Source organism: Lygodium microphyllum, chromosome 14, assembly GCF_053477565.2.
Source record: "Lygodium microphyllum isolate KBCC chromosome 14, Lygodium_microphyllum_v1.1.10, whole genome shotgun sequence".
NCBI classification, from domain to species: Eukaryota; Viridiplantae; Streptophyta; class Polypodiopsida; order Schizaeales; family Lygodiaceae; genus Lygodium; species Lygodium microphyllum.
The window spans coordinates 10,370,398-10,396,963 of NC_141148.1; positions in this window are offsets into that span (position 1 = coordinate 10,370,398).

Below are 26,566 nucleotides of genomic sequence, written 5' to 3' on the forward strand. Positions count from 1 at the left end.
CAATGAATAGGATATCCAACCATTCTATCCAAAGTGCTAGTGCCCCTATAATGCATAGAGCATGCTTGAAAACATAAATTCTTTTCTTGTTTCATGTGCCTAATTGCTAATTTCACAATGTAATTTCGTTTTAGACTTTTTGTCCCCCTTCCTTACCACAAAAGATTGTAATGCTTCGTAGCATTGCCATGGTGACTAGTTGGTGAACATTGAATGGTTCTCACTTTTTATTTGTTCAAACAACTATGCATGAAATGAAATATTATTTACCTACAATGTGATTTTATTTATTTACAATTGACTATTTTTATAGCAAACAATCAAAGAAGTGAGGGTTGTATTTAAGTGATGTTTATTGATCCATGTCATATCGTCTTATGCTAATGTGGATGATATAGGTCATGACATGTATCATGAAGTCACCTAAACTTATCCTACTAGCCACATGTAATTCCTCCTCACTCAATATTCTATCTAAATAAGGATGTAGTACAATGTGGTCCTCTAATGGTCTGTTTACATGTTAAAATAAGTACTCAAAAAGACATGGGAGCAACATAGATTGGATTGTCTTGATTTCTCTATGATGTTTACCATTGTTCTTGATCTAATAGCCTATCCTTTCCCATTGTTCCCATAGACTAAACCACATCTATAAAAGTTGGGATTCGGATTTTGCCAGTCATGATCCAAATCATCTAAGTCTTTTGATGTGGTGTCTAGACAACTAGGATTGAAAGAAGTAATTAAGCAATCTTTGAGGCTTTTTCTCTAGATATTAATGTTTCTATTAAATCTTTTGCTATGGAGGCATGCTTAATAAAAATAAATTTGTACTCTTCCCATGAACATGGAAGGGTTTTAATTGCTTCAGCTAATTTGTCATCTAGAAGAGCTAGGTCCATCCATTCATAATTGTGGGTGAATAAGAAGAAAGTGTTATAGAGAAGTTTAATGCTCGTGAACAGAGTTTCACTAGTATCAATAGCCATGTCAATTGCTAGCTCCAAGATCGAGGGTCTTTTATATGATGAGCATAATCCTAGAGGTGGGTTGGATTTAGTAAACGTATATGATGGTTACGATCATTTGACACATTTTAAAGTGTTGTTTTTGGATATGCAATTGGCTTTTCCATGTTGGAAGTGGTTGTTATCTTGTTTGATTTTATTGTTAATTGTTAGCTATGGTGGAGGATGTAGTAGCCTTTAGTGGTTGCAATTTCAACGGGCTTCAAAATTGACCAACTTTGACTAAGATTTACTGTAGGAGATTGAGAAGAGCTAGAGAAAGTAGCGGTAGTGGTTGATGATTTCTTGTAGGCTTTCTTTTCTATGGCTCTACCTTTTTGTTGATTGCTACTTGTGATTGGATCAATTACTTTTGGTTCAAGGTCAAGGCAATAGTGGACTTTGTTGATATATCTATTGGTTGCATAGTAGATTCCCTTCTCCTATATATAACCTCTAGTTTACTAGAGTTCTTCATCTTAGCTTGAGGAGCTCTAACCTAAGATTGAATTGTTAAGTGGAGTGGTTGTTGGTGGTTTGGTGATCGTTGACTATCGAGAATACATGTGTTGCTTGAGAATAAAAAGTTGTTGAGGCTTTACTAAACATACCCACATGTTTCTGTTATAGTACCCTTGTGCATGCAATAGGGTTTTGGGAACCCATTGTGACTTGGTATAGATTCTTCTTCTGCTTTTGCTTCGGTCCATGGCTGTGGGAAGTGAATTGCTTAGGAAAATCCATAAGTGAAAAAACCTCATTGTTTGGATATTCTACTATTGGAATCCACTTTTTCTTTGATGATTTTTTACCTCATAGTTTGTGGCTCAGTTATCTTGTTTACATGTGTTTCTTTAGTCGGTTGTGCAAGTAGCAATTCGGTGAAGAAGGTGTTATTGCCCCTCACAAAGTTACCAATCTTTAGCAAGATTATACTTGGTCAAGATTGTGATGATCTTCACATTGGGAAAGTCCAAACATATATGGTGATAATCATAATCAACATAACTTTTGGCATGTCTCTTAAACATTCCTCCTAGTAGAGTTTCTTTCCCAACTTTCTCTATTTGGCAAGATGTAGAAAATTACACATATATCTTTAGTCTTGACCTAAGCATTATCTTGCACTCCCTTAGAAAGGTGTATGAACTTTCTCGAAATGAGTTGAGTTTAGCTAGTTGAGGTTGCTCCATTTTTGTCCAAGCATCATACATCAAGATGTTATGATTGGCTCCCTCATTTATGAGAGCATTAAGAGTGTCTTTTTTTATATGAGTTTGACCCTAAGATATGCCAATGGTATGGTTTCTCATCCTTGAGGCCAAGTTCCATGAGTTTCACTACCCAAACAACAATGGGTTTCGGTGCATTGGTGGGCAACATTTCGTGATGTGGCTTTTATAAAAAAGTTGATCCCCTCAACTTCTAGAATTTCAAGCTCCATGTTGCTCATTTTGCTAATTTGACACATGAAAAATGGATCGAGACCATTGAATTTCATCTTTTCTTTGTGGCCTTTGATGGAGTAGAGCAATACAAGGTCACCTTTCTCAAAGTCCTTCTATTGAACATGCATAGTAAACTACGTATTTTTATGCAATTTTTTTGCATATGAGTGTGTCTTTCCAAGATTCAAGTTTTTTATAGTTTTTGAGCACAATGAGACACTTGGTCTAAGCTTTCTTACCCTCCTAGTGCTTTTGCATTGTATTTCACAGATTGGGGATAAAGAACTCAATAAAAAAGATTGCATCTATCCCATAAGTTGCTTCAAAGGGGTTTGTCTTGTTGGGGTCTTGTAGGCCATTTGGTATGCCCACAAGGCTACCATGAGCTTATTCTCCCAGTCACTTCAAGAGGTTGAGACCATTTTTGCCATCATAGGGACTGACTAATCTAGGTCATAAAGTGATTGACTAATTTAGGGCTAAGATTGACCACATGGAAGGTGATTGACCAATTTCGGGATTATAAGATTGGTGTTGTTGTGAGCACCTTTTTCAAAGTCTCATACACATGCTGATATTCTTTGATCCACTCAAAGATGATGAGCAATTTCAACAAATGTCTAATAATCAATACATAATTTAGAATAAATTGCTCATAGTACCATCTATGGCCAAGAAAACACTAATTACCTTGTAGTTGGTTGAAAGTGGAAGTTTAACTATCACCTCGACTTTCAAGAAGTTGGTGGTGATATCACTTTTTGACACAACATGCCCTAAAATGTAGCCATGTTAAATCCAAAATTGGCAATTCAAGAGATTCAAAGAGAGTATATTGGTAGCACCTTTCAAAAACTATTCAAAGTCCTTATAGATATTCTTCCCAATTAATGTGAATGTAAAGGTCATCTACGATCACCTCAAGCCACTACTATAACATGTCCTTAAAGATTGCATACGAGTCGTTGAAAGGTGTTAAAGGCATTAGTGAAACCAACGGGCATGACTATATAGGCAACACTCTCCACTTCATGGAAAGTGTCATCATATGCTTTTTATTGAATAAACCTATATATACATAGAGAATTTTCCAAGGAAGCTATAGTCTCCTTCCTTGCCACTTATTCAAGCATATACTCAGTATATGCTAGAAGATGATTGTCCCTCTTCATTGCGGCATTGATGTTTTTGTAATTGTCACACACTCTAATCTACTTCCCAATTTTCTTAAGCACTATGACAATGGCATTCAAGAGTTTATCAAATTTTGTTTGACAACATGTGTATGCTTGGGATTCATGGTGCATGGCCATTGTCTCACTAGTGTGGCATGAGGTAATATTGGGATGTTGTGCATGATGATGTTAGAATACATTTCCTTTTCTCCATTGACTATGCAAACTCTCTCAATACATTCACATGATTTGTCTCTTCATTCTCAATCAAATCGTTAGCTATAAACATGGGTTGAGGCTTTTGCCCTTCACTAGTCAATTTGACTTTCTTAACATTCTTAGGTCCTTTGATTGGTTCATTGGATCGACCTACCTAGCATCACCACTATAAACTTTGTGAAATTCTTAGGGAGATCTTGAGGTTTTCTATGTTCCTTAGCTTTTGAGTCCTTATATTCTTTCTTCCTTTTCTCCTTTAACCTTTTGCACTTTACGTGGATGGGAAGATCTCCTTTGGTGCATTTGGTGCTAGAAGATGAAGAAATATTTGGGTCACTTTCTAAGCTAACTTCATACTCAAAGTTGTAGTTAGATAGTTCATTAGATAAGGGTCTTTCTTGGATTTGACTCTTACTTCATATAGTGCTTTTGTTAATTTAGCTTGGTTTAGCCATGCTCATTTGTAGTAAACTACACTAAGGTATTCACTTTAATGTTAAGGGGTAAAGGCGCTTGTACCTGGCTACCCATGTGTTCATTACACTAATAGTACTACCCGCACACTTGTACACTGCAAATGGTGGTGGGCACTCATCACTATCACTTCATTCTTTATTCTTTCAGTGACATTTGAATAAGGGAAGGCCAATCACACATTGAGATAATTGGAGTTTCCACATCCTATGTCGCTTGCTCTTGCTCTCTTGCTTCTTCCACCATAGCTCTTGCTTATGCATGTGTGCTTCCACTCAAGGCTTCTCCCTTTAGCTAATATCAGATCCCTTGCACTCGTGAGCTTCCTCAGCATTCTTCTTAGCTTGTGATGAATACCTATAGCAATCATACACTCATTGACAGAGCCATTACTTTAGCTTCAAGTGGTAACCATTGTTACTTACTCTCTACTTGACTTGACAAAGCTTCTTCCAAGCATCATTCAAGACCTATTGAGCATTGGTTTATGCTCCATTGAGCTCAACATTGCTCTTTCCACAATTTTCAACAACAATGTGAGCTAGATAGGCTACACTCGTTTCGTAGAGAGTTCCATCCTTGTGATTTGGTAGCTCATTTACATTCTTGGACACTTAAAATTTGGTATACTCCTCGACCTTGGACAATTGAGACTTGGAGCTCCCAAAATTTGTTATTGTTGAATATAAATAACAAACCTGCTATAACAAACTTGGAACAATGTCTTCTTGGCTTTTGTATTGCTCTACTGGTGCTTGTATGCCAATGCATTGGTGTTGAATCATTTGAGGATGTATTGGCATGCTTCTTCTAGGATCGATTAGAGCTCTCATTGAATTGATTTTGATAGTTATTTTACTATTGTATACTATGGGCAACATGTTGTAATAGAGGAGGATAGACATTTCATCTACTATTTTGAGCACTTGGTGCTCATTTGCACTACCCATACAACATGTATTAGATGCTCAACACTTGGTGGATGTTATGATGTTGATTTTTCATACTTTGGGGCTGAAATTGAGCTTGAATTGGTTCATTTTCTTGATATTTTTATTGATTTAAATAGTTTATATAGCAAGCATTTACCTTGAAGCACTTCATACCTATTGCGGGTTCATACTTCTTGGGCACTTCAGCAGTTGCCTCGTGTATGGCATTGATTCTACATGTCTTCATATGTTGGTTGGATGATATTGAGTTATGATTGACCGTGGTTACATGTATTGGAGAATTATACTTTGGTTGCTTCCGTGCTCTTATATATGGGCTTGAGGATTATTGAGGTCTTATGCTATTGGATGTATGTCACATGTATCTTGGATGCTACACCTATGATGTATCGAGATTCTTCTGCTCATTTGGCATTCCATCTTCATTCTAGTGGGAGCTTTCTTGACATTTTGGATGTCCCATAGAGCTTTGGACATTTGCGGTTAAGCCTGAGCTTGCTTTCACCAAGACTATGGGATACTTACTTCATGTAAACACCCTCTTGATATATATTGGATGGAATTACCCTACAGTGGTTTGATTTGATCACTTACTTTCAACCTAGTACTTATGTCTATCAGTGTGTTATCAGTGATATTTATATGCTTTTGGGTTTTGTATTGAGCTTTGCTCAGTGGGTTATGCATTTGATAGTTCTCTTCTCTTGACCCTGAGATCTCCTATATGCATGATGTTTATGTCTACTATATGTGTGGTTACTGATACATTGCAGTTGTGATAGCTTTCACTGCCGTTGTTCTTGGTCTTTCTTTCTTGATTGCTCACAATTGATTGTTGGCATACTATTGTAATTTATTACAGTAGCATGCCCTTTCAATTTTATGCATTCTATCTAAGGATAGTCACTTGGATTTGGCGGCTACTTTATTATAATTCATGGAAAGCTCACCATTTAGATAATTTCTCTTGCTTATCCCTTTACTTGGCTGTGATTTTGGGATTGTTTCACTGTCATTCATAGTAGCTTGTTTGTCTTGGATTGTGCTTTTAGTTACTCCATTATAGCTAGTGGATTGAATAATAGTGCTATCTTCAACATTGACAAGTTGGATGGCACCAATTACAGCTATTGAAGGGGACAAATTTGGTAGGTTCTAGTACAAAGATTATAGATTAAGCCATTGAGACATGGTGGTGTCAAGCTTGAATGTAGTGATGTAGAGGATTGGGCTAAACTAGATGAGTTGTGTAAATCGAAAATCATTTTGTTACTCTCTAAGTAGGTCTACTATAATGTTATCTCTAATAGGTAGACTGCCTAGCAATTATGGGGTAAGATTCGTAATGTCTATGATAAGCAGAGTCCTACCTCTCAAATGTATTGACTGAAGCATCTCATAAACCTTTGTTTGAAGATAGTATATATATATATATATATATATATATATATATATATATATATATATATATATATATATATATATATATATATATATATATATATATATATGTGTGTGTGTGTATATGTCTGTGTGTGTGTGTATGTATATGTGTGTGTGTGTATATGTATGTGTGTGTGTGTATATATATATATATATATATATATATATATATGACTTTAACAAAAAGAATGTAGATGCTTTCCTCTCATACTTTGATAATCGGAGATAATAATGCTAGGAGGAGTTGAAAATTGTGGGTCAGACTCTCAAAAGTCTCGTTCTTCTTAGTCATGTGGATAGTCTCACAATAAGTCTCATGGTCATAAGTCTACATTGACTTGTTACTATTATGGAAAGCAGGGTTATATTCAACCATAGTGCTATAAAATGTGTGATAACAAGCACAAGGAAAAGTGCAAGGGCAAAGTGTAAGAAAAGAATGATGATCGCAATATTTTTTCTAGTAAGTCTAGTATCAAGATTGAAGAGATTAATATTGTGTACACTAATTTTGATGATGACTATATACTTGCAACTTCTTCTCTTGATGTTTCACAATTGAGTGATGCCTTGTCTACCTATGCTTAGTGTTGGTTGATAAATTTAGGGGCTTTATTTCATGTCACCCATTGAGAGTGGTTTCACCTCTACTGCAACATGATAGGATCTCTCAAATTGGATAATGACTTGACATTGGATATTATTGGTATTGGAGATGCCCAGATATAGTTTTCTCTAGGTAGCATGTTTACTTTGCATGATGTACACCATGTTTCAACTTTGACTAATACTTGGATAGTTGGATGATGTAGGTTATGTTGCATCTTTTGTTGATTTCTCATGGAAGCTTACTCATGAAAATCTTGTTCTGGTATGAGATGCTAAGTCTAACACTCTTTATTCCTTACTTGCATATCGACTATATCGACCATGCTTTTGGTAGTGGCTGTAGTACCACATGTATCATTATGGTATCGTCACCTTGGGTACATGTCATTAAAGGGAATGCAAATGCTTACTTAGTTGCAATATCTTTTGCTCCTTGAATATAAGCATTTTGATTCTTGTTATCATTGTCTTTATGATAAGTAGACATGTAATTTGCATAAGAAGTCTAGCATTATGCGTATGGGTGAGCCTCTCTAGCACTTGTTCATTCTAATGTTAGTGGACCTATGCTTTGGAAGTCATTAGGTGATGGAAAGTATTTTGTTATCTTCATTGATGATTACTCACATAAGGTCTGGGCATACCCCATCAATCTAAAGTCAAAACTTTTGGCTACATTTCAGCGTTGGCTTGCTTTTGTTGAGAACTAGTCTAGGTATAAGATGAAATATCTACGATCTGAGAATGGGGGGACTATGTATCTAAAGCCTTTGAGAAATTTTGTGACAAGAGATATATTAAGCATCGGTTGGCCATCTTGTCCATAGTATACTTAGCCAGGTAGATTTACTGTAGCACTTTTGTATTGAGGTAGTCACCACTATCATACATTTGATTAATCGATCCCTATGTACTACTCTTGACTATTTGGTTGTAGAGGAGATATGGTTTGAAAAACCTCCATTATATGCTCATTTTCATGTCTTTGGATGTGAGATTTTCTACCATGTTCTTAAGGACAAGCATAATAAACTGGATCCTAAGTGTGTGAAATGCATCTTTCTTGGTTGTGAGGCTTTCTGTATGTTTCATGAGGACAAAATGTATAAGTAGCCTGAGCAGGTTGTTGAGGTATACAGGGTGATATTTTAGAGAGAGAGCCTCCTATTATTATATAGTTAGCTAGATAGCCTATAGCAGCAATTGATGCTCAAGTGACCTAGAACCATGATGCTATGGTGACAGATATCAATGAGCCTCTCACCTATGATTGATGAGGCCATTCATAGAGATGATAGTCACTCTTGGGAGAGGGCCATATAGTTAGAGTATGACTCATTGCAGAAAAATCATACGTGGGATTTGATTCCTTTACCTAGTGGAAAGCATGCTTTGCCATGCAAGTGGGTGTACAAATTGAAAAGTACCATCAAATACCCCAAGCTATAGATTGGTTGCTAAGGGTTTCAAGCAAGAGCATGGTGTTGACTTCGATGAAGTCTTCTCTCTTGTAGTCAAGATGACTACCCTATGCTTGGTATTGACTTTGGTTGTGTAGTTAGATTTGGACCTCTATCAAATGGCATTTGTAGTGGGAGTTATGGCATACTATATGGCTATACTTGTAAGGTGGCATTGGGATGCCATGAAGGGTATCATGAGATACCTTAAGGGCACTGCGGATATGTGCATATGCTATGGTGGCTAGGATACGCGAGCCATGGGATACACTAACTTTGATTATGTAGAACATGCAGATAGTAGGAAGTCCACCTTTGGCTATGCCTTTTATATTTACTGGGGGTGCTGTTTCTTGGATATGCAAGGTGCAAATGTGCATGGCCCTATCCAATATAGAGGTAGAGTATATTGCAACTACTAAGGCTTGTAAGGAAGCTCTTTGATTAGGCCATTTGGTTTGCAGACCTTAGTATTATTGATGTGGTCCCTACACTACATTCGGATTCTATGGTTGCTATTTAGTTGGCCAAGAATCTGATATTCCATGCAAAGAAAATGCACATTGAGATGCGTCATCACTTTATCAGAGAGGTCATTGAGGAAAAGTCCATCAAGCTTGTCAATATCTCAATCCAAAATCCTATAGATCTACTCACTAAAAGTCTCTCAGCAGAGCATTTTGCCTTTGTTAGGAAGGTGATGGGCAATGGATAATATGATATATTTCCTCATCCTATCATACTTTATGCACATTTGTACTTTGTCACTTTTTTTTCATTTTCTCCTTACTAGAGGCACATTCATCTTTAAGTGGAATGTTGTTGGGATTAAAGGCACCTGTGCCTAACGGCTTGTGTATTCATTATAGTGATAGTACCTGCATCCTTGTATACTGCAATGGTGGGTGCCCATCAATGTCACTTGCTTTTTTATTCTTTCAGGGACATTGAATAAGGAAAGGCCAATCACACATTGTGACCATTGGAGTTCCCACATCCTGTGTCTCTTCCACCATAGCTCTTGCTTCCTCTCGCATGCTTCCACTCAAGGATTCTCCCTTCATTCAAGTCCAATCATAGTTCATTTTAGCTACTTCTCCATCGATGAGGAAGGTGCTAGCTTTGTTTGATTTAGCATCAATGATGATTTGCTCTATGTATCATAGTCAATGTTCAAGGATTCCTCTTCAAATTCATCATTAGTATGTTCATTTATTGAACCCTTTTCTTTAGAAGATTTTTTTGTTTGTTTATTCATCATGTAATAGAGCTCCATCCTTATCTTGAAGAGTCAAATTGTACATGTAGCATGCAACTTGGTCCACTTCCATCTTGAGCTTCTAAGGGGTCTTTGATGGGCTTGAGGTTCACTACAATTTGGTTGTTTAAGGATCCCTTCAAGTTCTTGAGGAGTCTAATCAATATAGCTTATTCTTGGATATGCAGTAGGTCATGCAATAAAAATTTTCCCTCGACTACACTTGTCATCATGCAAATTGGGATTGAGCTTCATTTGAGGCATCATTCACAGCCACAACCTTTCCTTTTATGCTCACTTTTTAGAATACACTTTTATAGTCATTCTCTTCATGAGACAAATGCAAGTCAATGGTTGCAAGAATGTGCATTTGATTGCACTCATCCTCCTGATACAAGGAATATACTTGGGTGAGAGGGCCACAGTTAGGGCTTGTTGTACACTCCTTGCACATCAAACTTGCCATTTTCATGGTGACCATGGCAAATCAACAATATAATCATAGGACTAGATAACACTTATCATGGTGATAGAAGATGCCAATAGAGATTGGCATGAATGAAATATATATTTTTGTGTAGATATATTATATGTCAACAAGCCAATTGAGTGATAAGCATGGTAAGATGCCTTTGAGTAATGTGTTCATGGTTCAAGTGATATTGTGTATTTTGGATTTTTTTTAAAGACTCTTTTGAGAAGTCCTTCAACCAATGCAGATGAAAATTGTTGTGTCAATCCAATGTTCTCAAAACCAGGTTTACCAAGGCCAAAGATCATACCAAAAACTCAATTTAAGCCAATCACAATATGCCATATAGACAAGCATTGATTGTGCTTAAGGCCTGTGGGTCAGGAACCACCATGCGTCGGATGGCCTACTTTGATCACTCACAAGCATGTGGTCTTTTGAAACAACACCTTATTGAATTAGATATATTCGAGTCTGGATTACAAGAGAAGAGTTTATTATAGTTACATCTCATGGATATCTTATAGGTGTTTCCTAAGTATTTGGTATATTCTGGATCACTCGAGTTTGTACAATTTCATTCCTTGTAAGTTCAAGTTCTCTTTGAGTCCTGTTGGGACAATTGGTGTGGTTATGTCCAATGTTGTGGCACTCGGAGCATTGGTGTTTAGGGTGCTTTGGACATTCCCTTTTGAAATGACCTAGCTTCTTGCAATAGAAATAGCACGAAGCTTTATCATTTGGAGTCACAAGATTTTTGGTCATCCTTGGTATGATTTTCTTCTTTAGGCTAAATTGTCATAGGACCCTTTCAGCAGACTGAAGTGGTCCTTTATCGCAAAAACTTTGTTTCCAAATTGTCCTCTTTTTAGACATGGACTAAGGTCCATGGTCAATCGAATTTGCTTGTAGTATTAAAGGATACTCCCAAACTTCGTCATTCTGGCAATACCCAATCTATATTAGTCAAGAAGAACACTCAAGTAAAATTCATTGCAAGTTATAGCTACCATTCCTCGCTAGAGTATCTCTGATTATTTGCAAGTTCTAGGCTCAAAATAGATGCAACTCATATTACTCGGGTTAAATGTAGTTACAAGATCAAGGTTTATTCCTAATATAATTTGTATTACATGTTGATAAAATCTCTAGGATTGCTAATTATCTTGGAAAGGTGTAGTAGGTTCTAGGTCTTCGTCTTCATCTTCATCTAATTCCTCTATATATCCACAAACTGCGCTTGTGTATCTTTGTTTTTTTGGAGGCTCAATGTCTTCCGGGCAATCGCCTTGGATGTGTCCTAGCTAATTGCAATGGAAGCATTGACGGTAGGGACATCTCCTACGGATGTGCCCTATCTCTTCGCACATGTAGTATCTCTTGCCTTGCTCTTGGGAATCCTCTTTGTCACATTTGTTCGAATTAAGTTCTTGGAAAATTGGCTTTGCTCGAAATGCATCTTGCAAGTACCTTCGATGCATTGCTTCTAGACAGTGGTTCAGAGGAGTGTTTAGGCCATGGCAAAACTTGGATACTTGTTGCACAATATCCATAGGTGGCGCGTATTTTAGTAGGGTCACAAAATTTGAGCAGTAAACCTCCACGGTTAATTCCAGCTGCTTTAGCTTGAATAATTCACTTATCCTCAAAGTCTGGTAGATCGATGGAAGGTAACATCCATGTACAATATCTTTCAACTGAGCCCAAGTAATAGCGGCTTTCGAAATACCTTGATCTTTGCACCATTGCTTCCATCATATTTGAGCATGGCCAACTAGCTTAAGTTTGTCTATCATTGCTTGATTCGTAGAGGCAATTCTTGAAGCAGAGAAATAATCATCTATCGACTCAATCCATATCCCAGCCTCTGTTGCGACATCTATCCTTTCTCCACCAAACTCGAGTGCTTTAATTTGCTTGAGAACTAATTTCTTCTCTTTCATGTCAACATTTGTAGGTATAGAAGGTGCCTGACAACCAAACCATACCATTTAGGTTATTTTGTTTAAGATATGTCTATAAACCATACATTAATAAGTCACGCAACATTACGAAGTTTTGCTCTGATACAAACTATAACGTGCCCGCTTATCAGCTATCCAAGTACACTTTTAGCGAGTCTAAGCGACGTCACCTGGCACTCCCATGGAATGTCACGGGGTTTGTTGCCTAGGGTTTCTGGAGTCTGCCTCGCAATAAAACGTCCGTGGTCATTCCACTAGGATTGACCTGAAATTTGGGTTCCTAGTGGACAAGGTCTCCTGACAGCATCTTATTGTCGAATTCTATACATCCTACTTTACGTAGAGATACCCAATCTGAAGCACATCAATACCACACTTGGTTCAAAGAGAATGGAAAACAAGAGGGATGTGCCGCTCTACCTCTCTGCCCATAGCGCATAGTCCCATTCCAATCCCCTAAAACGGTATGAATCGGGTTCTAATTTAAGGCAATCCCCTAAATGAATAGGGCACACTCAAGGCAATCAACCTAATATCATCTTCCAAGAGAATATTCATTTATTACCCATGGCAACTTGTCATTACTGACCCCTGCCATGCATTTACCATCAAACACAAACACTTGGAATAATCATCCAAATCACATCCCAACAATCAATTTAATGTAATAGCATTTAGGACGTTGTTTGATCAATTAACAAAAACAATGGTATCCTTTTCCAAACATTGCCGGAATAGTTGGATAACCTTTCCATCACCACGTGCTTGCTCTTCCCCTTGGGATCAAGAGCGGTTCTATGTAAAATTTACCTAACACACCCTTCTTTCGACTAAGGCATATGTTAAGGTTTCCGACTTTGTACAAGACATAAGTTTCATTGATCAATAAGCTAGCCTCCCAACAAGTACATAAATATAGGTCTTTCCTTTGACTTAGGGTTTCCTAATCCCTAGAGCTCTCCACTTATCTTTGAAGCTTGGAATTGTAGTTTGTACCTAGCCCAATTTCTTGAATAGGATTGAAAAACATAGTCGCTATCGAACAGAGCTCAAGGCATCGTAGTTTTAATCCTAATGATTGTTGTTTGTACTAGCTTTGCATAACTTCAAGATCCCAATGAGCTAATAGTTCGTGATATTAGCAAGACTTTAATTCAAGATCAATTTGTGTACCATCAATGTATGTTTCATATAATCTTTCCCATGCATGCACCGTCTATGTGTATAACCCTTAAGTAGTCTTATATGCTCTTTATGCTACGTATGATTTTGTCGCGTAGCACTGGGATGCAATGATTGTATTTGGCTACATGGTTTTGTGTGAACCTCAACATGCCATATACATAACTCTATGCAAGGTCATCTTTAGTTGTGAAAAGAGTTACCCCATAATTCCCTATGAGCTTATTAACTATTGAAAAATAATTTTGGGTTACCTATTAAAATGAACTCATGTGCATGGCAAGGCGACATAACCTATGTCTCAATGAGTAGTGGTGATGACAATTGGTACCTAGATATTCGGATATGAATTATCCATACCTGACAATGCGAGATTACTGCTAATGCGTGCCTCCCTCAGTTTGGGGCCATGCTTTTAGCTTACGAATCTCTCTCTCTTTCTCTCATTGGAGAAATGGTGTGTCGCGGTGACTTCTTTCGATTGCGATGGGGTTAAACTGGAGAGGAGATGGGGGTTAAACTCATGGGAAGATGGGGTAAACCCCCATGAAGATGGGGAGAAAAGCAATGCGTGTTGTCACCCTCTAAGGAGGGAAAGAGGAAGGAGAGCCCAGAGAGACTCTCTCTCTCTCTCTCTCTCACCCCCCTCCAGTTTTTTTAGCAGTAGCAAGGCCAAGGAAGTGGTATTCCCCCCTACAATGGGGGGGTGTTTTATAGGGGGAGAGGTTATTATTGGGGGGGGGCAAGGCGTCATCGTCTCTATCTTCTACTTCATCGTCATCTTCTTTCTTGTCATCACAGCTTCCTTCCTCTCCTCACGATCATTATCGTGCTCATTGCTGTCGCCTCCAGCTCCCTGTCAACTCGTCATGATCGTCTCCTTCCTTGTCAGCTTCACCCATGCTGTCACTCGCCTCGGCATCATCGCTAACCTCCCATCCCCCCTTTCCCCCCTTGCCACTTGTTGGCGACAACACGGGGAGGGGATTTTTTAAAAAATTCAATTATTTTATGAAAAGCGGGGCGCTTTATGCAGCAGCCAGGGACATTTCATATCCCAAGAAAAATTCAAACAAGGAGAGTGATGGCATGTGGGCTTCCTAAATGGACTTGTTGGACAGCTAGCTACACTTATATTAATTCTTTGGTAGTGCCAAATTGGAGTAAAGGATAACCTTTTAGAGAAATTATAAGCATCATTAGCTTCAATGAGTCCCAAAATAATCATTTAGAAAAAATGTAACTTCATGGGTAGTGATGTTCATGTTGTTTACCAAGATAACCCTTGTTTCACATCAAATAATGATTATAGAATACATGTAAGAACATGACTTTGGAAATAATTGGTTTTAGAATACATGTACAAACATGACATTAGAAAAAAAAATCAAATTTAAAGTAAATATAAGAAATTGTTGGTTTCATTTGGGCACCCATTAAGCTAAGTTGAAGAAAAAGAAAATGATGATTTAGAAGAGAAAGTCCTATTACATATTAAGTCAAAAATCAATCGCAAACTTTTCTAGAAAATTCAAAACAAAGATATAAAAAATTCTAGATACCTTAGGCTTAAGGTCATGAAAGGGGGGGGGGGGGAGGTAGGAGTGCCCTTTGCCAAATGGTATAGGGCCCTCACGCCTTCTCCTTTAAATAGGGTTCTATCTTTCAAACAAAATTAGTTTTCCCTATTGCTCTTGCTCTTCATGTATTTGCATCTCTTTCTCTCTCCACCAATCTAACTTTGTTTTTCTAATATAGGATCTTGGCTCTACATCCTCTCTCTACCTTTATGTAACCATCGCAAGTATCACTAAGGTAAATATGGCTTAGCGTCCTCTCTCTTTGAGTAGTTTGTTAAAAATCTCCCTCTCTCCTAGCAAACATGGTTTCCATGATATCTATCTATGCTGCAAAAACATCTCCCTCCCTTCTCCAACCTCTCTTCTCTCTCTCTCTCTCTCTCTCTCTCTCTCTCTCTCTCTCTCTCTCTCTCTCTCTCTCTCTCTCTCTCTCTCTATGACTGAGTTTTTTTGGAGGGTAGAGCTTCCTAAAAAGTTGCCAATCTCTCTCATAATCTACGAGGGTAGCAACTTCTACAAGGTAGCTAGCCTATAAAGCGGCCAGTCTCTCTCTCACAGTCTTCCAGCATGATAGCACTTTCTATAGAGTCATCTCTCATACCCCGCTAAAGGCAACAACTCTTGCAAAGTTATCTTACAGCACCTCCTACAAGGCCAACTACTCTCACAACCCACCACATTCTTAACCAATCAAAGCCCCCTACACACACACACACACACACACACACACACACACACACACAAGAGAGAGAGAGAGAGAGAGAGAGAGAGAGAGAGAGAGAGAGAGAGAGAGAGAGAGAGAGTATTTTTGTGTGTTAACCCTCAGAAAAACAAGGTGGAAAATCTAGAAAATCTAAAGCAGAAGACAAGGCCAAGGCAAAAGTGAAACGGAAGACGAAGTTGCACCAAGAAAAATCTGAAAACACAAGAAGTGCAAAAAATTCCTAAATCAAAGCTAAATCAAGAAGAGAGACACATAAGAAAAATAACAAGTCAATACTTTTGTAAAAGAGCACAAGACACACCATGATTTATTTTGTAAAAGAGCACCAGACTCCCTCCTGTGCAAATTGTAAAGGTAGATGGGTGGTAGAAAGGAAGCTAGGAAGATAGGAGGACAATGAGAAAGAGGGCCTAGGCCCCACGGTCGGCCATGTAAGAAAGGGGATAAGGGAATGACCATCCAAAAGAGATTTAGGGTTTTGTATATAAACTCAAAGAGTGAACGAGAAGTTCATTCTTGTGTGTGGCCAAAAGTAGCTCTTATATATATATATATATATTTTCTTCTTCTTCTTGCTTGCTTGCTTGAGCTTGTGCTTGAGGGAGAGAGTGTGAGGGAGTGAGTGTGTGAGGGTGAGGGATCATGGTGGAGAAGCTCTGCATCTTCTCCTCTCTTCTCCTCTCTTCTTCTCTTCTCTTCTCTTGCTTGTGACAATGGAGCTTGGAGCATGGAGCTTGAGGATCAAGCTTGCACTTGGATCATGGAGCTACCGGAGTGTTTATGAGAGGAGGCAACTCAATCAGGCATGGAGGTAAGCTCACCACATACCAGTAGGATAGAAGGTGCATTGGCTAAGTGAGAGATAGCCATAGGTGTTCACTTGAACAATAAGCGGTCCATGGGTCTTGGCGGTTGTGAGTGTCAGCTCGCCTCTACACACACACACACATCTTGGACATGGTAGATAGGTATCCCTCTACAAATGCATCTTTTTTTTCTTTGGTCCACTATCGTCATTGTTGCTACTTTGGTAATAGCTATAGCTGGAATGAACACACACACACATACACACACACACACACACACACACACACACACACACACACACACACACACACACACACATGCATAGAGAGGATTGTGAGAGATGTCTTTATTGGGCATGGTAGATAGGTGTATCCTCTTGTAGATCCATTTATTGCTCTATTCATCTCTTGCCGTGATATCACCATGGCTACTTTGGTAGTAGGTGCGACTTTTGAATGCACATGGACACACACATAGAGAGAGGATACTAGCGATAGAGTTTTTTTAGGTCTATGAAGGTGGCAATGGTTTTCCTAGGCATTCACAAATCCCTATGTAACCTCATTTGATGCAAAAGAGACAATTCAACTAACCTCGATATAATAAACTTATCTCGTCTCCTTTGCACCTTACTTGACATCTTTCTTCCAATGCCTTTGCAAACTCATGCCAGGGGAGAGAGAGAGAGAGAGAGAGAGAGAGAGAGAGAGAGAGAGAGAGAGAGAGAGAGAGAGAGAGAGAGAGAGAGAGAGAGAGAGAGAGAGAGAGAGAGAGAGAGAGAGAGAGAGAGAGAGAGAGAGAGAGAGAGAGAGAGAGAGAGAGAGAGAGTGTGTGTGTGTATTGACTTACCTTGTCCTTGTAAGTATCCAATGAGGTTGTAATTAAGAGCTACATCTTTTATAAAGTAGGTCTCAAGGCTTGACATTTAGGAGATTGGCATGTTTTGCTACCTTAATGTGAGCAGTCTTTGGATGCACATGGAAGGAAATCATTCATTCCCACTTCTAAGTCATAGTTATAATACCCATTTTGCAATATAACTAACTATTTAAGATGCTGGTCAATTAGTCACAATTTTTAGTCCACCCCTTCTTGGGATATAAAATGGTGCCTATCCTACTTTTTTGGGATGCAAACTATCTACACTCTTATTCTAGAATAATTCTTATGTAAATAAGATATAAATTTTGTATTATATATTGCTCTATTTAAAAGCTATATTTTTTGCAAGAATTTATGAGAGAAGGCAGTGCCAATACTCTTACTTTGGAACCAGTCTTACTTTAAAAAGCTACATGCTTTGGAATATAAATTACTTTGTTATTTTACAAGGTTTAATTTTTATAAGGTCTTTTTGAGAAGGTGCCAAATAGGCTCATGTGCAATTTGGTGGTCTAGAGTTTAGTGAATTCCTTCTAAATTATATAAAAGATGATGCAACAAGTTTACATACTAAAATTTAAAAACTAAATCTAGTTTTAGAATTATGTGCATACAATTATGATAAAAGTGATGGTTTATCTAATAGTAAAAATGGTTCATTTCAAATAGTAACAATGACTAACCAAACAAGCATATAAATTCTCTTCTTTAACATGAAAATTGGCATAATGAGATATGAAAGGCACAAACCTTGCAAGTCAAGAATATAGAATGTACATGGATAACAAAATAACAAAAGAAATAGACCAAGGGAGAGATCATCTTCAAATTTATTCAAAACACAAATTTCTATATTTAAAAGACATCAACAAGAAGAATCTGAGTATCATAAGGTTTCATAATAACTAGTATTGCCTTTTTGCCCCTACAAGAGTTTGAGCCCATTCTGTATGATGGCAAACAAAAAAATTGTACATAGGGGTATGGAGTAATATCCACAAGGATCATACGGATATATGGGCCTCTTTCCTTCCACTGAATGTTCCAGCGCTTTTTGTCTAGGGTTTAGGGTTTAAAAATACAATCTTTTAATATAACATTATTAGGAGTATGAAAATGTAAACTTATATTTGATATCATCAACACAACATACAAGTAACCTAATATTAGGCACTTCACATCTAGATTCTCTTGCCACTTTGCATCGGTGTTCTCTCGATGCTTCACATCGAGGTTCAAAGCATTGATGCTAGTAATAGTTAGGGAACTTCTTGTCCTTATACACATTTCATGTGGCAAGAGGGTTCAATCAAGAAACCATCTTGCCATGAGAGGCCCCAAAGAAACCAACCACGAGAGACCCCAATGCTTTGTTTATATATTTAAGAATATAACTTCTCACATGCATAATCATGCTTTATAAATATACCGAGCAATGGACATGCCTAGGCATGGAGTTAGGGAACTCCATATTTAGGCATGCCTAATGCTTTGAACTAGTGTTACTAATAGTTAGGGCATGCATCTTAAGACACACTTCATGCGGCAAGAGGGTTCATACATAAGCATCACATATGGCCACTTGGCTACATAAGATTAATCATACTACATATTGATATTATTAGTAGGTATTAATATTGCTAGCGATATCAATGATAATGTAATAAATCCACATAGTGATAACTATGTTGAATGGCTTTTACATGTCCCAATGAGTATGGAGGAGGAGAAATTGATAATTAGCAATGGAAGAAAACATATTCTTGGGATCAAGGCATGTAAGGGACCATGCATCAATTTAATAAAGAAGAAGAAGAATGAACATGGAGACAAAACTTTGCAAAACTCTCCTTCAAAGTTTTTGAGTGGAGTGTTTGTAGCATTTAAAGTGGTAACATGTGCCATTAGTCACATTTAAAATTTAAGGAGGTTTGGTGATGGGTCACTTTTTCAACATTATGTAGGTTTGGGAATCCTTTCCTTACTTTGAGTATGGTAAAGCTATGAATAGTAAATAGTAAAGATAACAGCTACAATTATGGGCATATCTCTAAAACCCAATTTCTATAAAAGCCATGACTACTTATTTGTGTGATGATATTTCCATCTGAACATCATGATAACTTTTTCAGGCTCATAATACATGCCTAACTCCTACATTGAGAATCCACATTTTCCTATAGTATGAAGTATTGCAATGTCTAGTTTACTAGGGTCTAATCTCTTATTACTATATGGTACATTGAGAGGAGAAATGTTAGTACCTAGTGGGAATACATGGCTAATATGATTGCATAAGATAAGATAATGTCTATGAAAGTACTCAAAGAAATTGATGATTCCCAAGCTAGAGATTGGATTCATTGCCTTAATTTTTGAGCCTCTTGTTGATGAATTTTAGATGCACCTGCAAAATCCCTTACTATAAGAAAGCATACAAAAATAGACTAATAGATTCTCAATGCATACTTGGCCAAAATACTAGTTGGGTATGCCTATGCTCATATACCTTTCTGTTTAGTATGTAGAGAAGAAGCTAGAAGAAAGGGAGGAGAAACTCTAATAGAGGCTCAACTCCTTATCTAAGCTGGAATTTTGATTCATTCTCTCTCTCTAATGTTTAGTTATATGTAACTAAACAATAAGGAAAATGAAGTGCACTACCTGGGGGGTGTGCCTACCTCACCGTGTAGTGAGGGGTGTCCATGCCAGTGAAACTAGGAGTTGGGTCACGAACCTTAGGAAATCCTAGGGTATTGTTTTGCACTTGAGGGCCCAGTTTGTGTACAAGGGGAGGTAGTGTGGGTATGACTTAGGGCGACATGTCTAACCATAGGCAAGTGCAAAATCCCTAGGTGTGTCATGCCCTTGATATGCCCTAAGTATGAAGTGGGGGGATAGGGAGCCACCAGATGCATCGAACTTGAGAACCCCTAGGTGTAGTATTTGTGGCACTCTAATATTACATGGAAAATCTCGTTCCTTTCCTTTTGCTTTGTGTGGGTCTTTCTTTGTTTTCTTGTTTCTTTTTCTTCCCTCCCCCCTTTTTTTGTTGGAGATATATTGGGAGGGAGCACGCTAGACATCATCCCAGTGCTCTTCACAGTAGTTACATTTCCAGGGAGCCTAAGTGATTTGCTAAGGAATGCATGGCTTTGCATGTAGCCCTTTGGTTAATTCTTACATTGAGAGGGGTACTGGATAGGAAAGGGTGATTACACTTTGAGAACTTGTTGTCACTCATGTCTTCCAAAAGGCTCATGCAAAAAGTTAGCAAGAGAGCGGCCCTTAATATTAGGTAGGTCAATGCACAATAGTCTATCTCTACATTGATATTAAAATAGAAGGGTGGAAAGTGCTCTTCTTGGGCTACAAGTTTTTGTTTTAGTAGGATTTACAAGAGGCAAAGGTAATTACAAGTGGTAAGGAAAGCAGGATTGGGATGTATTGTGAACTTGTCCAAGAAGTGAGTGAAGGAGGGACGGAGGTCTTGTGCTCCAAAGGTCAGGCATTCTTCAAGAGTGGCGGCATTGACATTGTAGATCAAAGGGAAGTTGTACCTACCATGCTTTTTCCAATCAAAATTATCACCGTGGTGCCTCGCGTAATCCATGTAGGTGAAGTCATCCCTTTCATATGGTAGCATGTGGCAAAAAGCCATCCATGCCTTGAAATTGTTGTCCCAGATCTTTCGGCACCATTTAGGTTGGGATTCATATCCTTTGACTTTTCTGGCTCTTCCATGTCTTCAAATTATTGTCCCAGATCTTTCGGCACCATTTAGTATGGGATTCATATCCTTTGACTTTTCTTGGCTCTTCCATGACCTTATCCTCCCAGTACTTTGTAAGCTCTCTTCTTCATAACATGGGATTTTTAACCCTCTCGTCTAGCCATAACTTTCCTAGCCTCTTCGAGACACTTGGATGGCTCCTTCAACCACCTATGGGTGCAACACTCAATTCAGAGCAGAAGGGTAAAAGAATTCAAATTCAAATGGCCTACACCCATTCTCCCACTACTCCTAATGGTTCAATTTCAGTGCCAATTGATAAGCAATTATTCCTCAATTTGCGACATTTGGATGTCAGGCACTTCTTGTGGTCTGGCATTAAGCTTCCTCCTCATGAATTCAATCAACTCCCTGTGTTTCCTTTTGGCCCCGACCATTCTTTTTGCGGTGGTAGGATCTTCTTCTTCTTGGCCATTTGCTTCTATTGATGGAGGTGGGGGTGGGCTTTGTTTACCGGGCTGTGTCTCAGTGTCACCAAGTTGCTCAAAAATAGGTCCTTCTTCCCTTGGTGTCATCAAGTTGCTCAAAATTAGGCTTTGTTTACCAGAGCCACTACTAAAAAAGGGCTTATTCTATTTAGTCTATTTCTTATAAAGGATCTGCCTATGATGCGACTCATTAGCTAGTCCAAAGGGTACCAGAGTTATTTTGTCTAACAACATGGAATCTTCTGCTTTTGTAGCCTCTGAAACTTCTTCCTCATCTATGCCTTTTTGTGTAGGATAGATTCTTCCAGCCCGCTTTCATAGTATTCTTCTGCAATGTCCTCCTCTTCGTCCTCTTGAGACTATGTTTCTGCTTCTTTTGTGGGGGCTCTGTAAGAGAAAAAGAGACTCTCTGTTATATCCTCTACCTTTGGTTCTGCATCTATCTCTGTCTCTATTTTTGTCTCTGCTACAACCATGTAACAGGGAGAACAATACATCCATGCTTTTATCTCAATGTCAAAGGTGACTTCAAAAGTCATTTTGGGTTCAGGCAAGAGGGTATTGACCCATTGACAAAGACTTTGCTCTTCTTTCGAGAGTTGGCTTACAGTGCCCATTGTCAAGGACTATGCTTCTTTTTTCTTAGGAAATATCTGTTTGACGGCTTCTTCGTCTCTTGTTGTGCCATCTGTTATCTCATTAGAAGAGTTTGGTGACGACTTTAATAGAAGTGGATCCATTACCTTTTGCAATCCATATAACTTTAGCACCACTTTTGTGAGGTCCTTTACCTAGGGTTAGGGTTCCTTTGAACCAATCCATCTGTGCCATTGCTACAAAAAGCCATGATTTTCCCAGAAATAGAGGGTATGAGGTCCCATAGGAATTTAGTTTTACCACCATATAGGTTAACCAATTGTCTCTTCTTGTGCAAGGGTTGTCTTCATATATGGGAGAACACCCAAAGGCTTGATTCTACTTTGGTTTGTCAGTCTGATAAGCAATTGCGTAGGTTGCATACCTTGCAAGCCTTAACCCTTCATTGTCACATCTATCATTATACTCACTGATGAATCTCCATCAATTAGTGTGTCTACTATAAAGCATCCTTCAATCCACACGACAATCTCTAGGGTTCCAAGATCCACAAAAGCATTAGCCACATCCACTTCTTTCACAGGCTCTGGGGCTTTGTTGGACTTGGTTGTTGTTGGGGGAGCAATCCTTAGGCCTCTTCTTCTTGTCAGTATACTTTTGAATTTCTTTCGGCAACTAGGAGACAACATTAGCAACTGTCTAAATGTTAGGTTTGGTTTGAAGGTATCTAGGTCTTTGACTAAGTCATATTCTTTAATAGGGTCCACAAGCTTTTTCAATTGGTTAGAAAATGGGGTAACACCCACTTTTATCTTCCCTTTTCCTCTAAAGGAGATGACATATGTACTTCTTCTACTATAAGAGGTACTTCTGCCTCCTCCATCAATTGAACCTCTGGTCTTGTCTCTGTAACTATCTCTGTAGCTCTTTGTGGCACTGCAATGCTTTGTACTACATTATTTTGCTTTGCCTTGTCCTGTTTCTCCTCTTGGAAAGTTTGAACTTCACCATTTTGATAGAGGGAATGTTCTCTTTTGGAACTATGGCTTCTCTTTTCTTGGCACACATTATTGCAGCAACTTCCAATTCCAACAAATTGAAGGCAAATTCTTGGGTCTTCTATTGAGTATAAGGAGTAGCTTTTACAGGAGTTGGACTAGGATAGCCTTTTGCAGTGTGGCCTTCTCTTTTGCATCAACTGCATAAGGGTTTATAGTCCATGGATCTTCGAGGGTTTGGGTAGTTTGGTGAGATATGTCCATTTTTCCCACATCTGTAACACTCTACTTTTGATCTCTAGCCATTGCATGTCGTCCTCTCTGTAATTCTGAGAGGGAAACCTCCTTGGGCTGAAATTAGGACCGAACTCTCTAGGCTTTGGTTGATATCCTGGTTGGTCATCTTTGATTCCAACAAGTTGAATCTTGCCTCTTTATCTTTCTTCCCTCTTTCATGCATCTCCTTCAGAGAGCAAATATATTCTATATGGTTCTTCCTTAAACAATACTATGAATAGAAGGTGCCATGTATGGTTGATTTTTGGGTATATTCAATGGCTAAATGTCCCGCTTGATGACACTTTTTGCACCATGTATTAGATCACATCACATCTCTTCCACCTCTTGCAGGACTGGATATGTTGGTGGTATTCACCTTCAATGTTTGTAGTTGTTCTGTAGTCACATCCATCAACTCCTTCTTGATACTTGCAATTGAATTGGACAGGTAGTCCTTCAGATTTTCACCTCTTGGAGTACCTACGGTAGGGTTTTGGGAAGCCTCTGTAATCATTGTATAGACTAGTTGAGTTGATCCAGAGGGTCCTCTATTCTGCTTCTGATTTAAAGCTCTTATTGGAGATTGGATTTTGTTGATTCTAATTGGTAGGATTCTATTGTTTTTGAGTCACCATTGGGGGAATTGTTTGAGGCCACTATGTTGTGGTTGAACCATCATTTGAGGTACTGCCATCTACATCCACTGTGGATTTGGTGCACTATATTGTGACACTGTTTGCATTTGAGGGTAGTGGTAGGGAATTGTCCCTAGGATAGTGTTTGGTGGGTATATCATTCTTGGCATGGAAGAAAGTAAGACTCCTCTTCCTCGGGTCATTGATAGCCTTGCTTCTACTTCATCATATAGTCTTGCACCTTCCACTGTAGCTTGCAGGTTAACTGGTCTTCTCAGCTCCACAAACTCATGAACTTCTAGTTGTAGGCCACTAAGGAAAACTCCCTTCTGGATGCCTTCATGTAAGTGATGGTTGGTCTATCTCTTTAGTATGGATTCCATTCTAGAGACATATGCTTCCACCCATTCACCAAATGACTGGCTTAGGTTCATGAACTCCTCTCGCATCTACTCTTCAAAACCTTCACGCTTGAATTTAGTGAGGAAGGCCAACTTTAGGTCATCCCATGTGCAAAACGTTTTTGTTGCTCGTCTCTCATACCATTGAAACACTATGCCTTTGAAAGTGATGAGGAATATCACCAACCAATGCTTGAGGATTCTGGCATTGTTAGCTATACACAATACCATAAACTCTACTACATGACGATTAGGGTATTCATTGTACTCTCCCTTAAAGATTGATGATGGGACTACATTTAATGGCTTGTCATTAATATTTCCAGGATGGATCTGACTAGGAAGGGGAGCTTGAGTCACCATGGGGACTTTTATAAAGAGGGCTAGTAGCTCAAGAGTCAAAGGAGGCTTCGCTCGTTCTCAGCTTCAATTTTTGCATTCTCTCTTCTCATGTACCTCTAGAATCATTCTAGTGCTTGTCTCTTAATCGCATCATTCATCAAGGAGCTAGCTCCACCTAATTTGTTTGTACTTAACATAACATAATCAAAAGGGTTTCAGTATCTAGAGGACTCTCTAGCCAATATTTCTTCTACTTCATTCTTTTCAATGTCTTTGAATTTAGCTTTCAATCCATTATAGAAGGGAATGTATTCAATTCTAAAGGTATCAAAACTCATTATTATGAGGGTCGTTGTGGTACCATTATCATAGTAATGCCAACTTCTGATGGTTTCAACAATGTATGTTGTGAAGAACACTCTATCTACTAGCTTCTAGTGTTAATTGGACAAATATTGTCAATGTACTAAGCGTCCCATGTATCTTGATATTGAGCATCTATGAACAAATTTCAACTCTTTTCCTTCTCTACTTCAAGAAAATCTATCTTGTATCATCAACAAATATCTTTTTCATATTTGGTGTGACCACAACAAGAAAAAGAACACCATGAACAAGAAATCTTTACGCAGCTTCATAGAAACAATTCTCCCACGGCTTTAACTTGAACAAAATTAATTATGATTTTTATATTCTTCATAGAAGTCATCAAAATATCATAAAGACACAAGAAAATACACCACTTTGAATGAAAATCATCACATAATATTCTTCTTCAAAGGTTCCATAGCTTTCTCTCACAATCTCTCACTCATAGGTAAATATTTTAACATAGATTTGGCTAGCTCTCTCTCTCTCTCTCTCTCTCTCTCATACATGCTCCCTCTCAATAGTACAATGGGATAATCAATAATAATCATCAATGACTCTTTGGTCATGGATACCCCTCCCAAGAGGTATGTCTGATATAAAAGGTCACCAGAGCCATTACAGTGTCCCTTCTTAGGTCAACAGTGTTATTATCACTTCAATCTTTACTCGAGTCTTCAATAGCTACTTCTTCCACTTCTTTGAGCTATTTTGAACTTGTATTCATCTCTTCCTAAGGTTAGAAAACTTTCCCATGCTACACATTCATCCAACATAATACTTACAAAGGCATACATAATAGAATAGAATAGAAACAGAGGCTCTACAAAAGCTCAACAGAAAGTCTAGAGTACCATATAGAAGGTTATTAGAAAGCCTTTAGCTCAACTTAAATCATTCAGAACCATCAAGAATCAATCAATAAGCTTCCAAACACTCCCAAACTCCATTAATCCTTATTTCAACCCCTCACACACAAAAGGAAAACATAGAAAATAGAAGCTCAACAGACTCAATCAGAACCAATCAAACACTATCAAAACATCAATAGAACATATCAAAAT